This window comes from Arachis stenosperma, chromosome 3 (genome assembly GCF_014773155.1).
Source record: "Arachis stenosperma cultivar V10309 chromosome 3, arast.V10309.gnm1.PFL2, whole genome shotgun sequence".
Lineage (NCBI taxonomy): Eukaryota > Viridiplantae > Streptophyta > Magnoliopsida > Fabales > Fabaceae > Arachis > Arachis stenosperma.
Genome location: NC_080379.1, coordinates 45,275,226 through 45,294,538, shown reverse-complemented (window position 1 = coordinate 45,294,538; position 19,313 = coordinate 45,275,226). Strand labels below are relative to the sequence as shown.

General features: G+C 36.2%; 2 long non-coding RNA genes across 4 annotated transcripts; both read right to left on the bottom strand.

Moving 5' to 3' along the window:
* Positions 1-292: 292 nt before the first annotated feature.
* On the bottom strand, positions 293-5,039 carry LOC130968288 (uncharacterized). The gene is made up of 3 exons (XR_009081576.1): positions 4,157-5,039; positions 3,609-3,967; positions 293-1,322 (listed from the first exon to the last, which is right to left on the bottom strand). It is a non-coding gene; the product is annotated as an uncharacterized LOC130968288 (long non-coding RNA).
* Positions 5,040-5,313: 274 nt separating this feature from the next.
* LOC130969247 (uncharacterized) lies at positions 5,314-12,337 on the bottom strand. 3 transcript variants are annotated; one of them, XR_009081826.1, is made up of 3 exons: positions 11,526-12,337; positions 11,203-11,424; positions 5,314-11,122 (listed from the first exon to the last, which is right to left on the bottom strand). It is a non-coding gene; the product is annotated as an uncharacterized LOC130969247 (long non-coding RNA). The 3 variants fall into 3 exon arrangements; XR_009081827.1 differs by having other exon boundaries at positions 11,203-11,371; positions 11,526-12,336; XR_009081825.1 differs by having other exon boundaries at positions 5,315-11,122; positions 11,203-11,336; positions 11,526-12,332.
* Between the last annotated feature and the right edge of the window lie 6,976 nt (positions 12,338-19,313).

Here is a 19,313-nt window from a genome sequence, read left to right as displayed (position 1 = left end):
ATGAGCGTACCATGTTGATGGCGCCATTGATGATCACAATTTCGTGCACCACTTTCCTTCTCTAGGCACATTCCTGGCGTTCAGCGCCAGAATGTTGCTTGTTTCTGGCGTTCAGCGCCAGAATGGTGCTCTGTTCTGGCGTTGAACGCCGGCCAGATGCATCTTACTGGCGTTGAACGCCAGCCTGTGCATCCTCCAGGGTGTGAATTTTTTTCTTCTGCTGTTTTTGATTCTGTTTTTAATTTTTATGATTTTTTCGTGACTCTTCATGATCATGTACCTAATAAAACATAAAATAACAATGAAATATAATAAAATAAAAATTAGATAAAATTGGGTTGCCTCCCAACAAGCGCTTCTTTAATGTCAATAGCTTGACAGTGGCTCTCATGGAGCCACAAGGTGATCAGGAAGAATACGTGAATCAAGAAGAACTCAAACTGAGGAAGACAGATGCAACAAGGATTCCAAACAAGCATATGCAATTAAGATCAATCAAGAAGGCATATGAATAGAGGAATAGAGATGAGAAAATCAAACTACTTTTCAAGAGGGTTAGTAAACAAGAACTTCAAGTTAGGATATGAAAGAACAGGTCGACTCAAATAGGACTCAAGACACACAACTGAATAGCCTCGAGAAATAGTTTTTAACGCTCCCAAAACCCGCGATTCGCTTTACTCAAAACTCGCATTTTATCTATGATAACCCATCAGTGCTTTCATATACATAATTCACTAGTATTAAGCCGGCCAAACTTAATACCAAGAATTATGTAATGCAAGACTAACAACGTTAATCAATAGATCGTCATGTGCATAAAGCTCTAATTCTCGTCATTCGACAAGACCTAATACATGACAAACGCTCAGAGTATGCAATTGAAGCATAGTCAGTCCATTCCTCAGGCTCTACAGGAAGAACTGCTCTGATACCATAATGTAACACCCTAACTACCAAAGCTCACGCTTCCGGCTGCGCAACTCTGATAGCTCGGACATTACGACGACACTTATACTATTTAATACTAAAATATGAGCCTGTTTAAAACTTTAAACCGCATTACCGCTCCCAAAAATACTTTTACTATACAACGAATATCCATACATACCATACAACTTATAGAGACTCATAAAGAGTACATCCATATATATATACATACATATATATAAATAATATTACAAATAGTAACCAATACAATTCCTATCCCTCTTACAGAATATATCAAGTTAAAGGCGAGGGTACAATAAATAATAACTAAGGCCATACAGAGCATCACAACAATAACTAAATAAATTCTTCGTAACTTCTGCGCCCATATCCTGAAAGGGGAAAAATGTAAGGGGTGAGAACATCATCCTCGAAAGGGTTCTCAGTAGGGGGTTTTTGGGAATTACTGTAATAGGATACATGAAGATAAACCGTACCAGTGATTAATAACCATCTTATGCTTCTTTTCAAAAACAACAGTTTACAATAAAAGTAAAGTCAGAAATCTTTTCTGAAAGAGGAACCGTTCAATTCTCAAAACATCAAAGCATTTCAAAAAGGTTTATCTATACTGAACCAAAATAACCTTTCATATTTTATTCCAAACCAGAACCACAAAACCGAAATCAACCATCGGTCCATCTCATTCAACCACGGCCCTAGGCCCAAACAATCCAACCACAACCAATCCACCACAATCCAACAGAGTTCCAGATGCAAACACAAGTAGGAAGATGCAAACACAAACAAACAGTTATTGCAAGTAGAACAATTAGCAGTTAATCACATAGACAAACCAAGTACAATATGCATACCCAAACAATGTCACATAGATGCATATGATGCATGTCTGTCCCTAGTGGCTGATGATATCATCTGTCGGTTACCAAGCCAACCCGACGTGTCCGGTAGCTAACCCGGATACAGTCTCTCTGTTGCGCATTATTATCATTAGAGGGTATCTGCGCCCTGTCGCCATTAGAGGGTATATGCGCCCTGTCGCCATTAGAGGGTATCGGTGCCCTGTCACCCTTACAATCAGAGAGAAAACACAAGCATACTCGCTTACAACTTTCATCTCAGCCATTCGGCTTAAATTCACAAATCATTCAATTGCATACATGCATTTATATTCAATCATGGATCACCATCCATCTCAGCCATCCGGCTCACGGTTCAATCCAGAACCAACCAATATTCATAATCATACACAGCCATTCTGGCCCATAACAAAAACATTACTTCCATCATCCAACATCATCAAATTCATAAAACCGGCATTTAAGCCATAAATCACTTTTCTCAAGCCATTTCACTTTGAAATCAAATTTCAACTCTTTTCAGCCTTGGCTTTAAAGGATCTCATTTCTCAAATCATCTCAGGCTCATAAGCCAAATTTTACTCAAAGTGAGTTCCCTTTTTAAAACAAAGCCACTCTCGGCATTCTCTTTCCAAAACTTCCAAAACCATGGCAAGTTAAGGATTTATTTCAAAGCATTCAAAATCACCCATCCAACAATGGGATTTTATAACAAAAGTTTCTCGGCAGAGTCCCAAGTCTTTAGGGAAGGTCAACCTATATCAATTCCTTAAAATTCATTGAAACTCTTAAAATCATAGATTTCTCGGTTCAAGTAAATAAAACTGAATTTACTATAAAACCGGCCATACAAAATCACAAGTTCCAACCCGGTCCAAAAATCAACTCATTTGAAACGGAACCGGTTCATTTGAATCAAACCACTTTCAGGTTTCTTTTTAGAACCCATTTTTCTAACTCTTCCAAAATGCCTCAAACTTAGTTACTCAATCAAAAGTCTAGATTCCTTTGAAATCACTAAAAACTCCTTTTTATATTAAAATCAATATTAGAGCATCATTCTTTCCTTCAGTAATTCAAACGGTAAAAATAGTTCAGTTCTAAATAAGCCGAACTCAACGTATAAGGTTCATTAAATAAATTAAGCTTGAAAACATAAATATCCTCTTAATAAATCAAATAATACAATTTCTCAAATCCAACCATTTTTAAATAACTTTTCAAACAAGACTAGGATTTTGCAAAAATTTCGACAGCACCTCCCCTAAAACTTGGACTTTTGCCACCCGGTTCGGGTCCCAACTAAACCATTTCTCATTCCTTTTCAACAGCTCAAAACCAGAAATCAATTTAAAGCAAGCTAAATCCAACAATCGCCTCAGTGGCGTATCTCAAGGAAATCATTTCAAAATCAACTCAATATCAATCAATATAACTCATTTCCAAAGCTTTAAAGAAATGGTTCAATAACAAATCATTTGTCCAAAACCAAATCAATTAAAATAAACCAAGTTGAATTCAAAAGTGCATTCGACTTTCCACATCATTAAAATAATTGGCTCAAATCAAATCAATCCTCAACGGATTAAACTCAGATTCAGAACTTTAAAGAATCAACTTCAAACATTACATTTCACAAGCCGCACAACAAATTCAGCCAAACCAACATCCATAATCATTCGAGTCAATCAAATAATACATAAGGCAGATACAATCACTAAATACACAATATCTCACATCAGTATCCATATGTAATAATTCCAATAGTAAACTATAGTTTTTGGAAAGCGCCCCTACCTCAAAACACAAATTCATAATCCAAACGCGTCACCGAAACTCTCAATCAACCTGAATTTATCGGCAGCTTACATCACAGCTTTGTTTACCCTCGCAGCAGCAAGGACAACCCTTGCGCGCAACATATGGCTCCGATAACTTAATCCTAGAAAACATTATCATTGCGAAATCCTTAAGACACATAACGGGATATGAACGGGGAAGTTTCAATACAAAGGTACTTACTGTAACTAAAGAATAACGTCTGAACCAAAGAACAGAAGCCTCAACGGTGGTTCTGACAGTCACAGAATCGCCCTTGGCAGCCAGAATCACCGTGACTCAGTCTGTTACGTTAGTGGTTCCAGCAGCAGATGAAGCTGTCCCCAAAATGAACATTAGTTGCAACAGAAATCTACAAATAGAGCCATCAACTATCTCCAGTAAAGGCAGCGACAACGTCACTTACTATAACCATTTTATTCAATATAACTAGTGTCAGCAACAATGCTTCTAGGTAGAAACGAATTGATGGAACAAGAGGGAACCAGAAACAGGGTAAAGCTTACCCAGTAGTAGCGATTCTCACGGTTCAAGATGGAGCCAGGGCAAGGCCAGAGCAACATAAACTCCAACAGCGGCAGCGGCATTTAGTCGGATTCCAAAACCCAGGAGCAGAGGCAGAAAGGCATCTCCTTTCCTTGATTCACGCGGCGCTGCTCTTCTCTGTACCCAGCGGCGGAGGACCTCGGCGGCAGAGAAGGAGGCAGTCACAGTGGCTCCTCGACAGAACCAAGGAGCACGATGCTGATAGCGGCGCTCGCAACAGGCTTCGCAGTGAGGAGCGACCACGACAATCAAGCCCCACAAAGACGGCAGCAACGGTGGCAGTTCTCGATGACCCATCATCTGCGGTGGCGTTGGGCAGAGGCGGCGACGACGCAATTGGCGGTGACGAGCTTGGACGACGACGGTAGCACAGACAACAGAGGCGGCGCGACAGGGCTGGCGCCTTCCTCCCCCTGCGCGCGCGTTCTCTCCTCCATCACGTGGTAATGGGTCGCAACTTCCTCTCCTACAACGGCAACACGACGGCGCAGTGAAGCTCCCTCTCTTTCCCTCAGCGCTCTCAGACGTCCTCCCCCTGATTTGTATGTGTGTGTTTGCATTTTGGGGGGAAGAAAGGGGTTGGAGGCTACTGCTGTAGCTCTTGAGTGTGTGTGTGTGCTAGGCTGAGGGAGGATGAGGCTGCTGCCTGATTTGGGGGAAAGGGTTGCGGCGGCTAGGTTTGGGAAGGATTAGGGTTTCATTTTTTTTTCAAAAATTAGGGTTAGGGCCATTTTGGTAATTTCACATAAAATTGGGAATGATATAATAATTGAAACCCAAATTAAATTCAACACTAATTGTATATAGAAAATACCATTTGCTCATCAATTTTCACAAATTACTTTCAATAAAATGCCCAAATCAAATAATTAGAAATAATATACTTATTTTCTTCATTTTCCAAAATAGTAGTATTAATATCTTAAAATATAATTCATTTAGTCCAAATCATATAAAAATCATTTTTATTTCATAACTATCAACTTTATAATTCAAATATAGAGAATAATCCAAAAATTATAAAATTGGATAATAATCATAACTTATCTCAAATCCAATAAATCAAAACTTGCCTTAATTATCTTTAATAAAATAATCTCTGAAATTAAGGCTATAAATAACTGTAGGATTTGAGACTTGATCATAATAAGACTTTTCAAATATTCTGGGTCTTACATTCTACCCACCTTATAAAAATTTTCGCCCTCGAAAATTGTTACAAAATGAAAGAAATTCCATAACAGTTCACCCTTGAACACATTTAAGAAAGAAGCAAAAATATCTCAAAATATAATCATATATACGATTTTCAAATACTTTGATTGTCATAAGCATAAGGATGTAAAGGTAGGAGTGTGATTGCAAAGCAAACGTTACAAGGTAGGCTCAATACAAAAGTTAACATGGGTCAATCATGTGATAGAAGGGCAAAGCATTAAAGGCTATAAAACAGGATGGAGTTAAAACGACGTGCTTAACCTCCGCACACTAATCTCATATCAACCTCAAGTCTCAACTTTCCAACTCCATCAAGCACTTTACAAACCCCAAATTCGATCATTAGCCTAACGATCGCAAACCCGCTCGCAAGAAATAAATCACCCACAACTCAACGTTGCACACCTACCGCTTCACCTTTCGTATACATATATCACGTCCTAAAGAACTAACGCATCGCGTTACTACGTCTACAAGTCGCACGTGATATCAAAATAATTCTCGAGTTTACTCAGAAGGATACAAGATTTAGAAAGGAGAGTCAAATGTCAAGGATAGTACTCATAGATCCGAGGGAATGTATCCAATCCCAGACAACAAGGATGATCAAGCAAATGAAGTTTGCTAGAAATAAATCAACTGACAACCTCAAAGATGACCCTTGGATCAAAGAAATTCAACAAGACCAATAAGCAGAAAAATCAGTGCATCAGTTTGAAATAATTTCAAGCTGAGCCGAAGAAGCATGAGGTTTGCAGAAGAGAAGATTTTAAACCCAAGACAAAGCTCACATAACTCAAGAGCATGATTAAAATACTTCCGAATGCATTGTTCACAAAAGAATCGAAAACTTGCAAAAATCACTTCGCAATTTAGAAGAAAAGTTAAGTAACAAACATTCTCCAAGCGAATAACAAAAGCAATAACGTGGCTTGCTGTAATACAATTTTAGGTTGAAGCAGATCATGCAAAATTTTGAAAACAAAATGCACACCAGTTTGGCTAAGAGCTAAAATATTTTCCCAGATATGTTAGAAAGGTAATTAGAAGCACAACTTAACCAAAAGCAATTCATAAAACTCGGAAGAAGAATCAAATGTTTGTTAAAAAAATCATCAAAGTCCATATTCAAACAAGCGTGTATAACATTTATAGCAAGGACAAAAGAGGAGTTAAACTCTTTTTAGAAAAGAAATTCCAAGGTAAAAATTCGCTTACAATCTGGTAAAGGAAACAAGTAGTGTGTTACAAACGGACATGTTTCCACTAACCAAGGAAGCTTCTCAAAACTTCATTTAAAATAGCACATGTCAACTTTAAATCATCTTTGTCAAAATTGAACAATGGCTTCAATTTCAATCAAGCAACAGAAAAATAAATTCAGTTTAGAACCTTTTCAAAGAGAATTCAAAAGTTCAAAAAGCCCGAAACAAGAATCCAAAGTATACTTGAAATCACCATCTCAGAAGGATATTCAAGAAAATTAGGATGTACTTAAAAAGAGTCAAGTCATGCAAGAGAGGGTTTTAAATCAAGGTAGTTCAAACAAGATTCACTAGTCGTGAAACATCCAACAAGCTTCCAATTGACCCAAAAGAAAAGTCGTAGGAAAAGACAACTCAATCATTAGTAATTTCTCAAGGATAAATCTTCGACTAAAAATTTTTGTAAAGATAATGAGAGGATATATAAATGGTGCACTATTTTGAAACGAATCAAACTAACTCACATAAGAATGAGATTCACAAGATTGGATAAACCAAGATCAATGATAATGTTCACAAATTGTAAAAGATTAGTTAAAAATAACGTCAAGTATGATATTCATATAGATGGAAGGTTTAGTAGAGAATTTAGTCCGTTCATAGGAAGAAAGCTATGAGTCAAACACTCTCAAAAGAACAACAATGGCATAAATCATATAGCATGCTAAATCAAACTCAATTCAAAATAAGTTAAGTAAAGCTTATCAAACGAGACTCAACTGGGATAAAAGTGAAAAAGCTTTCCTTTCCAAAATTCTGAAAAATATCCAAATACCTAATCAAATGAAGATGTGTGTTGGAACCGTAGTAAAATTACTAGAAAGTCAAATTGAATTTTAAAGTAAATGTAGTTCCGTAAACCAGTAAAAACACAGGCGGTGTATTAGAAATAAATAATCATTAAACTGTATAAGAAATCTTCAAGTTCCACATGTGTAGATAAGTATATATCAAATCAACAGCAACTTTTGTGAAAATTTCAAAATTAGCTGTAATCATTGTCAAATAAGAGGAAAACAGAATCAACAAGTTCTTTAAGAATGAATTCGGAACCTGGAGTTAAAAGTCACAGCACGTCAAGACAAGTTCAAAGCTATATCAAAGAATACGTGAATCAAGAAGAACTCAAACTGAGGAAGACAGATGCAACAAGGATTCCAAACAAGCATATGCAATTAAGATCAATCAAGAAGGCATATGAATAGAGGAATAGAGATGAGAAAATCAAACTACTTTTCAAGAGGGTTAGTAAACAAGAACTTCAAGTTAGGATATGAAAGAACAGGTCGACTCAAATAGGACTCAAGACACACAACTGAATAGCCTCGAGAAATAGTTTTTAACGCTCCCAAAACCCGCAATTCGCTTTACTCAAAACTCGCATTTTATCTATGATAACCCATCAGTGCTTTCATATACATAATTCACTAGTATTAAGCCGACCAAACTTAATACCAAGAATTATGTAATGCAAGACTAACAACGTTAATCAATAGATCGTCATGTGCATAAAGCTCTAATTCTCGTCATTCGACAAGACCTAATACATGACAAACGCTCAGAGTATGCAATTGAAGCATAGTCAGTCCATTCCTCAGGCTCTACAGGAAGAACTGCTCTGATACCATAATGTAACACCCTAACTACCAAAGCTCACGCTTCCGGCTGCGCAACTCTGATAGCTCGGACATTACGACGACACTTATACTATTTAATACTAAAATATGAGCCTGTTTAAAACTTTAAACCGCATTACCGCTCCCAAAAATACTTTTACTATACAACGAATATCCATACATACCATACAACTTATAGAGACTCATAAAGAGTACATCCATATATATATACATACATATATATAAATAATATTACAAATAGTAACCAATACAATTCCTATCCCTCTTACAGAATATATCAAGTTAAAGGCGAGGGTACAATAAATAATAACTAAGGCCATACAGAGCATCACAACAATAACTAAATAAATTCTTCGTAACTTCTGCGCCTATATCCTGAAAGGGGAAAAATGTAAGGGGTGAGAACATCATCCTCGAAAGGGTTCTCAGTAGGGGGTTTTTGGGAATTACTGTAATAGGATACATGAAGATAAACCGTACCAGTGATTAATAACCATCTTATGCTTCTTTTCAAAAACAACAGTTTACAATAAAAGTAAAGTCAGAAATCTTTTCTGAAAGAGGAACCGTTCAATTCTCAAAACATCAAAGCATTTCAAAAAGGTTTATCTATACTGAACCAAAATAACCTTTCATATTTTATTCCAAACCAGAACCACAAAACCGAAATCAACCATCGGTCCATCTCATTCAACCACGGCCCTAGGCCCAAACAATCCAACCACAACCAATCCACCACAATCCAACAGAGTTCCAGATGCAAACACAAGTAGGAAGATGCAAACACAAACAAACAGTTATTGCAAGTAGAACAATTAGCAGTTAATCACATAGACAAACCAAGTACAATATGCATACCCAAACAATGTCACATAGATGCATATGATGCATGTCTGTCCCTAGTGGCTGATGATATCATCTGTCGGTTACCAAGCCAACCCGACGTGTCCGGTAGCTAACCCGGATACAGTCTCTCTGTTGCGCATTATTATCATTAGAGGGTATCTGCGCCCTGTCGCCATTAGAGGGTATATGCGCCCTGTCGCCATTAGAGGGTATCGGTGCCCTGTCACCCTTACAATCAGAGAGAAAACACAAGCATACTCGCTTACAACTTTCATCTCAGCCATTCGGCTTAAATTCACAAATCATTCAATTGCATACATGCATTTATATTCAATCATGGATCACCATCCATCTCAGCCATCCGGCTCACGGTTCAATCCAGAACCAACCAATATTCATAATCATACACAGCCATTCTGGCCCATAACAAAAACATTACTTCCATCATCCAACATCATCAAATTCATAAAACCGGCATTTAAGCCATAAATCACTTTTCTCAAGCCATTTCACTTTGAAATCAAATTTCAACTCTTTTCAGCCTTGGCTTTAAAGGATCTCATTTCTCAAATCATCTCAGGCTCATAAGCCAAATTTTACTCAAAGTGAGTTCCCTTTTTAAAACAAAGCCACTCTCGGCATTCTCTTTCCAAAACTTCCAAAACCATGGCAAGTTAAGGATTTATTTCAAAGCATTCAAAATCACCCATCCAACAATGGGATTTTATAACAAAAGTTTCTCGGCAGAGTCCCAAGTCTTTAGGGAAGGTCAACCTATATCAATTCCTTAAAATTCATTGAAACTCTTAAAATCATAGATTTCTCGGTTCAAGTAAATAAAACTGAATTTACTATAAAACCGGCCATACAAAATCACAAGTTCCAACCCGGTCCAAAAATCAACTCATTTGAAACGGAACCGGTTCATTTGAATCAAACCACTTTCAGGTTTCTTTTTAGAACCCATTTTTCTAACTCTTCCAAAATGCCTCAAACTTAGTTACTCAATCAAAAGTCTAGATTCCTTTAAAATCACTAAAAACTCCTTTTTATATTAAAATCAATATTAGAGCATCATTCTTTCCTTCAGTAATTCAAACGGTAAAAATAGTTCAGTTCTAAATAAGCCGAACTCAACGTATAAGGTTCATTAAATAAATTAAGCTTGAAAACATAAATATCCTCTTAATAAATCAAATAATACAATTTCTCAAATCCAACCATTTTTAAATAACTTTTCAAACAAGACTAGGATTTTGCAAAAATTTCGGCAGCACCTCCCCTAAAACTTGGACTTTTGCCACCCGGTTCGGGTCCCAACTAAACCATTTCTCATTCCTTTTCAACAGCTCAAAACCAGAAATCAATTTAAAGCAAGCTAAATCCAACAATCGCCTCAGTGGCGTATCTCAAGGAAATCATTTCAAAATCAACTCAATATCAATCAATATAACTCATTTCCAAAGCTTTAAAGAAATGGTTCAATAACAAATCATTTGTCCAAAACCAAATCAATTAAAATAAACCAAGTTGAATTCAAAAGTGCATTCGACTTTCCACATCATTAAAATAATTGGCTCAAATCAAATCAATCCTCAACGGATTAAACTCAGATTCAGAACTTTAAAGAATCAACTTCAAACATTACATTTCACAAGCCGCACAACAAATTCAGCCAAACCAACATCCATAATCATTCGAGTCAATCAAATAATACATAAGGCAGATACAATCACTAAATACACAATATCTCACATCAGTATCCATATGTAATAATTCCAATAGTAAACTATAGTTTTTGGAAAGCGCCCCTACCTCAAAACACAAATTCATAATCCAAACGCGTCACCGAAACTCTCAATCAACCTGAATTTATCGGCAGCTTACATCACAGCTTTGTTTACCCTCGCAGCAGCAAGGACAACCCTTGCGCGCAACATATGGCTCCGATAACTTAATCCTAGAAAACATTATCATTGCGAAATCCTTAAGACACATAACGGGATATGAACGGGGAAGTTTCAATACAAAGGTACTTACTGTAGCTAAAGAATAACGTCTGAACCAAAGAACAGAAGCCTCAACGGTGGTTCTGACAGTCACAGAATCGCCCTTGGCAGCCAGAATCACCGTGACTCAGTCTGTTACGTTAGTGGTTCCAGCAGCAGATGAAGCTGTCCCCAAAATGAACATTAGTTGCAACAGAAATCTACAAACAGAGCCATCAACTATCTCCAGTAAAGGCAGCGACAACGTCACTTACTATAACCATTTTATTCAATATAACTAGTGTCAGCAACAATGCTTCTAGGTAGAAACGAATTGATGGAACAAGAGGGAACCAGAAACAGGGTAAAGCTTACCCAGTAGTAGCGATTCTCACGGTTCAAGATGGAGCCAGGGCAAGGCCAGAGCAACATAAACTCCAACAGCGGCAGCGGCATTTAGTCGGATTCCAAAACCCAGGAGCAGAGGCAGAAAGGCATCTCCTTTCCTTGATTCACGCGGCGCTGCTCTTCTCTGTACCCAGCGGCGGAGGACCTCGGCGGCAGAGAAGGAGGCAGTCACAGTGGCTCCTCGACAGAACCAAGGAGCACGATGCTGATAGCGGCGCTCGCAACAGGCTTCGCAGTGAGGAGCGACCACGACAATCAAGCCCCACAAAGACGGCAGCAACGGTGGCAGTTCTCGATGACCCATCATCTGCGGTGGCGTTGGGCAGAGGCGGCGACGACGCAATTGGCGGTGACGAGCTTGGACGACGACGGTAGCACAGACAACAGAGGCGGCGCGACAGGGCTGGCGCCTTCCTCCCCCTGCGCGCGCGTTCTCTCCTCCATCACGTGGTAATGGGTCGCAACTTCCTCTCCTACAACGGCAACACGACGGCGCAGTGAAGCTCCCTCTCTTTCCCTCAGCGCTCTCAGACGTCCTCCCCCTGATTTGTATGTGTGTGTTTGCATTTTGGGGGGAAGAAAGGGGTTGGAGGCTACTGCTGCAGCTCTTGAGTGTGTGTGTGTTGCTAGGCTGAGGGAGGATGAGGCTGCTGCCTGATTTGGGGGAAAGGGTTGCGGCGGCTAGGTTTGGGAAGGATTAGGGTTTCATTTTTTTTTTCAAAAATTAGGGTTAGGGCCATTTTGGTAATTTCACATAAAATTGGGAATGATATAATAATTGAAACCCAAATTAAATTCAACACTAATTATATATAGAAAATACCATTTGCTCATCAATTTTCATAAATTACTTTCAATAAAATGCCCAAATCAAATAATTAGAAATAATATACTTATTTTCTTCATTTTCCAAAATAGTAGTATTAATATCTTAAAATATAATTCATTTAGTCCAAATCATATAAAAATCATTTTTATTTCATAACTATCAACTTTATAATTCAAATATAGAGAATAATCCAAAAATTATAAAATTGGATAATAATCATAACTTATCTCAAATCCAATAAATCAAAACTTGCCTTAATTATCTTTAATAAAATAATCTCTGAAATTAAGGCTATAAATAACTGTAGGATTTGAGACTTGATCATAATAAGACTTTTCAAATATTCTGGGTCTTACAAAGAATGAAGAAGGAGATTCGGATTTTTGAATGAAGAGAGGTGAAGAGAAGTGTTAGTAATTAAATAATTAAATAGAAGAAAAAAAGAGAAGGGAAATTTCGAAAATAATTTTAAAAAAGAGGTTAGTAATTTTCGAAAATTAGAAATAAAATGTAATTAAAATTTAAAACATGAAACAATTAGTTAATTAAAAAGAATTTTTGAAAAAGGGGTGAGATATTTTCGAAAATTAGAGAGGGAAAAGTAGTTAGGTGGTTTTGAAAAAGATAAGAAACAAACAAAAAGTTAGTTAGTTGATTGAAAAAGATTTGAAATCAAATTTGAAAAAGATAAGAAGATAAGAAGTTAGATAAGATATTTTGAAATCAAATTTTGAAAAAGATAAAAATTTTTGAAAAAGATAAGATAAAAAGATAAGATAACAATTTTAATAAAAAGATATTTTGAAAAAGATTTAATTTTTAAAATGACTTGACTAACAAGAAACTACAAGATAAGATTCTAGAATCTTAAAGATTGAACCTTTCTTAACAAGAAAGTAACAAACTTCAAATTTTTGAACCAATCACATTAATTGTTAGCTAATTTTTGAAAATTAGATGTAAAGATAAGGAAAAGATTTTGAAAATAATTTGAAAAATATTTTTGAAATTTTCGAAAATAATAAAAAATTGAAAAAAGATATGATTTTGAAAAGATAAGATTTTTAAAATTGAAATTTTGACTTGACTTGTAAGAAATAACTAATTTTAAAAATAATTTTTGACCAAGTCAACCCAAAATTTCGAAAATTTGGAGGAAAATAAGGAAAAGATATTTTCTTTATTTTTGAATTTTTAATTATGAGAGAGAAAAACAACAAAAATACTCAATGCATGAAATTTTTAGATCAAAACAATGAATGCATGCAAGAATGCTATGAATGTCAAGATGAACACCAAGAACACTTTGAAGATCATGATGAACATCAAGAACATAATTTTAAAAAATTTTTAATGCAAAGAAAACATGCAAGACACCAAACTTAGAAATCTTTAATGCATGGAAAATATGAATGCCAAGATGCACATGAAAAACAACAAACAACACAAAGCAAGAAAACATCAAGATCAAACAAGAAGACTTGTCAAGAACAACTTGAAGATCATGAAGAACACTATGAATGCATGGAATTTTCGAAAAAATGCAAAAATTTTTAAAGCATGCAATTGACACCAAACTTAAAAATTGACTCAAGACTCAAACAAGAAACACAAAATATTTTTGGTTTTTATGATTTTATGATTTTTTATTTATTATTATTATTATTTTCGAAAATAAAGTTTAGAAAAACGAAAAATAAAAGAAAAATTTTGAAAAAGATTTTTGAAAAGAAAATTACCTAATCTGAGCAACAAGATGAACCGTCAGTTGTCCATACTCGAACAATCCCCGGCAACGGCGCCAAAAACTTGGTGGACGAAATTGTGATTCCTTTGTTATTCCATTTTTGCAAAATTCATTGCTTTTCATTCCCTGGTAATGGCGCCAAAAACATGATGCCAATACCATGGTTCACAACTTCGTTCAACTTAACCAGCAAGTGTACTGGGTCATCCAAGTAATACCTTACGTGAGTAAGGGTCGATCCCACAGAGATTGTTGGTATGAAGCAAGCTATGGTCACCTTGTAAATCTCAGTTAGGCAGATTAAATAGTTTATGGGTTTTCGAATAATAATAAAGAGAAAACAAAAGGGATAGAAATACTTATGTAAATCAAGAGTGGGAATTTCAGATAAGCATATGGAGATGCTGTGCTCCTCTTGAAACTCTACTTCACTACTCTCTCTTCCAATCCTTCTTACTCCTTTCCATGGCAAGCTGTATGTAGGGCATCACTATCATCAATGGCTACTTTCAATCCTCTCGGGAAAATGGTCCTATGCGCTGTCACTGCACGGCTAATCGTCTGGAGGCATCACCCTTGGTTGATAGCTACATCCCATCCTCTCAGTGAAAATGGTCCAAATACTCTGTCACAGTCATTCAATTACCGGAATCCTACTCGGAATACCACAGACAAGGTTAGACTTTCTGGATTTCCAGGATCCTACTCGGAATACCACAGACATGGTTAGACTTTCCGGATCCCCATGAATGCCGCCATCTATCTAGCTTATACCACGAAGATTCTGTTGGGGAATCTAAGAGATATGCGCCCGGCCTAAGGTAGAATGGAAGTGGTTGTCAATCACGCGCGTTCATAGGTGAGAATGATGATGAGTGTCACGGATCATCACATTCATCAAGGTGAAGTGCAACGTATATCTTGGAATAAGAATAAAAGAGAATTGAATAGAAAGTAATAGTAATTGTATTGAAACTTGAGGTACAGCAGAGCTCCACACCCTTAATCTATGGTGTGCAGAAACTCCACTGTTGAAAATACATAAGTAAAAGGTTCAGGCATGGCCGAATGGCCAGCCCCCAAAACGTGATCAATAGTCTCCTAAGATGAAGAATAAAACAAAACTGAGACCAAAGATGTCTAATACAATAGTAAGAGGTTCTATATATACTAGATTAGCTACTAGGGTTTACATGAGTAAGTAATTGATGCATAAATCCACTTTCGGGGCCCACTTGGTGTATGTTTGGGCTGAGCTTGATCTATCCACGAGTTGAGGCTTCTCTTGGAGTTGAACTCCAAGTTATGACGTGTTTTGGGCGTTCAACTCCGGATCATGACGTTTTTCTGGCGTTTAACTCCAGACAGCAGCATGTACTTGGCGTTCAACGCCAAGTTACGTCGTCAATTTCCGAATAAAGTAAGGACTATTATATATTACTGGAAAGCCCTGGATGTCTACTTTTCAACGCCGTTGAGAGCGCGCCAATTGGAGTTCTGTAGCTCCAGAAAATCCATTTCGAGTGCAGGGAGGTCAGATTCCAACAGCATCAGCAGTCCTTTTTGTCAGCCTTTTTTCAGAGTTTTGCTCAAGTCCCTCAATTTCATCCAGAAATTACCTGAAATCACAGAAAAACACACAAACTCATAGTAAAGTCCAGAAATGTGAATTTAACATAAAAACTAATGAAAACATCCCTAAAAGTAGCTTGAACTTACTAAAAACTACCTAAAAACAATGCCAAAAAGCGTATAAATTATCCGCTCATCATAAAGCCTGAAACAAAAAATATTTTGCACACACCTATAACACTAATTCCAATACATCTTTAAGTGGAAAGAACAAAGAAAACGAGGAAAAAAGGATACGTAATTTTGACACAAATAAATTCCAAAAAGGAGAAATTGTGTTTATGCTTCAATTGTATTTTATATTGGGTTGCATTCAAGTACCAGATTCTACAAGCCAATTTAGAATGTGTCTAGATGATTCACTATCCACATCCATGTAAATTTCTTTGTAAATTTGTTCAATCTCAATCTTCCTCTGAAATACGAAATTCTTCATCTTACTGACTTTCAGAACATTTAAGCACAGAATTTTATACTTAGATTGTAAAAATATGAATAATCAACCTACTAAAGCCAAATTGAATTAGAGACAAATTGCAATGTGCTTCCAAGAAAAAGAAAGTTTCACCTGCTCAATGATATCTGTAGAAAGACACCCTTATACTCTAACCTCATCAACTGATGTTGAAAGTAATCTAGTAAGATGGCTAAAAAGTTTTTGCTCATCGAATGGTATGTCAATAAGATCCCATAACTCTATCATGCATGTAGCAAGCTCTTGTGCCTACAATGCAAAAAAATTGGTATACTAAGAATGCGTTGAATATAAACTATTCCATTATAGTATATAAAAAAAATAAATCAATTGTAAGCCTTAAGAAAACAATCTACATACAATCAGTCCATTAACCATTATACTATAGTTACAATCTAACTGTATCATTCAAAGCATATATGAGAGAATCAAAATAATTGTGACGGCAAAAAAACCAATAAAAACATAGTAACAAAGAATCCAATGTCACTTATGTCAATTCCAATGCCTTTCACAATCACTTTTGGCCAAAATAAAATTAAGTTTAAATACAATGAATTTTGTTCATACAATACAATGAGTTAAATAACAAGTTATAGGAAATGGCATTATTCAACTTTTACAGGTTTCTCCTCTCTTTTTGAGGTTCCAAATCCAGATAAGTAAATGGTTCTGTTGATTCCTCATTGCAAAATCCAAAACTGTCATAAGCAATGTGACAAAACACTCGCAAAAATGTAATTGGAAAACTTTTAGGGGCTATTTGTGAGTTAGAAAAACTCCTGCCTGCAATAAAATAGCCAGCTTCATTGTATGCGCATCAAGAAATAGTTGATATGATTCTAATAATAAGTAACTCTTTGCATAAAATCTCTTTAGGTTTCAAATACTTTTGGAGAAACTAATGTAATATAGCAATAGTATATACTATATAGAGATGTATATGTTGAAATTGAATGTTGAACTAATTCACAATATTCAGTAGTAAAGATATTCACATTCCAGCATAAATAGATGATAACAATAATGCTTACCCAAGTTTAGAACGCATGCATTTCCAAAAGAGCTTGAAAAGGCCCTGGAACTGTCTTAAATGGGTTTCCCTCGAAACAAGCCTACACAATTTGAGATAATAACAACAAGTTTATACCAACTAAATAAAGATAACAAGCCAAAATAACCATACACCTCAAAACTCAAATCACATTAGACATTCTATCATGGCCATTCTAATATATTATATATATACATATACAAAATTTGGATATTTCTCTCTTCTATCTTGTGTTTTAAGATGATATTTCAACAAATTTTATACATTGAAACATAATTTATAAAGAGTCATGTTAGTAGCAAGAATGCTTCCATTGTCACTATAAAAACTATGAAACTTGGGGCTCACTTACGGTTTCTCAGGGCAAAATTGCACGAAATGAAAATCAAACAATCATGAATATAGAAAGAATCAAAATAAAACAAAACAAAACAAAATAAAATCAAAATGAAAAATAACAAAAGTAACATGCTGACTTAAATATATGTTTTGGCCCTTGAGTGTACTTAAATAGTTATTGATTTTTTCAAAAAAAAATACTGCATTACAAAAATTCTTTACCGAAGCTAGAAAAATTTTTGCTACAGCCGAAATCTTCTATTGTTTCACCCTTGTAAGATCCTATGTATACTCTGTCAATTTCGACGTCTTTGCACTCCCTAGCCAAAGCACGGTTATCTGGAGAATGAGGCTGCAACACCCATAGGCATCATATTAGCTTGTGGACGTAGGAGAAGTATTATACCAAAGACAAAGGAACATTCTCACTGAAAACACAATCAATGGGATAACCTTGGCTACCAATGGTTTCAACTTTGAGACGTCAAATCTATATTCTGAAAGAAATCTGAATGCAAACATGTAAAATACATTAAACTGGATTAACATTATAGTGGATATTAATATACCTGTAGATGTAAATAATAGAATAGACATAATACTAATGTGACAAAATGGAATCAATAAAAAAATAAAGCAAAATCCAGGGAAATAAAAAAGATACTAGGCCAAAAATAATAAAGAAAATTTCCAAGAGAGAGGAGCACACTTATCAGTAACTTATGGATTTTTCCACACCCAATGCAAATTCAGTGAACCCGCTATCGATCAAGCCTTCGCAAAATCAAAGATTCAAGTCTTCAAGTTGCTTGCAACACTGTCCAATATCAGCCAGACCATGATCTCCAAAAAAATAACTCTAAAAAACTCTTAGCAAATTATAAACTGCATTGATAGGGAAAAATCAAATCAATTGAAAAAAAATAGGGTGAGAAATTACCTGCAAGTCCAACGATTTTAAGAAGATGCATTTATAAGCAAGAGATTTCAAACCGTCGTTAGAGACTTTAGAGCACCAAATCAAGCTCAAGCGCTCAAGCCTAGGAAGGCCTTCACCAAGAGCGGCCAAGCCGGCATCAGATAAGCAAAGCGAATCGGGATTGATCTCAATGGAAAAGGTGTTGTCGGCAATGCAATACACCATGAGAGAACGCCTTTCGGCGCGGAACAGGAAAAGCGAGAGGAAGGGGAATGGGGAGGCGCTCGTCAATGTGGAGGTTGTGGAGATTGGAGAAACGCGAGGGGAGGAGGTGGAGGAAGATGTCAGGGGAGGTGGAAGCGTCGATTCAGAAGGTGGAGATGACCTAAGGCGGTGACGGCGGTGACGACGACAATAGTGAGCTTAGGGTCTCTGCGATGAGCTCTCTCTTTCCTCTGGATCTATTTCTCGCACGCACTCCCTCTGATCCCATTTTCTCTCTATTACAATTGACCAACAATTATTAAGAAAAAATTATTTTAATATAAATAATACTGGCCATAATACTATAGCAATTAAAAATTTCTCGCTAAAAAATAGCTTTTCTTATATTTTTAGTGGCAATAATAATAATTGTCATTATAATATATAGAATTATGGCAAATATATAATTCCCACAAAAACATAACTAAAATTAAAAAAACTACGGCCATTGTATTATTGCCGCTAAAAGTTTGTCGCTAAAACTAATTATTCTTGT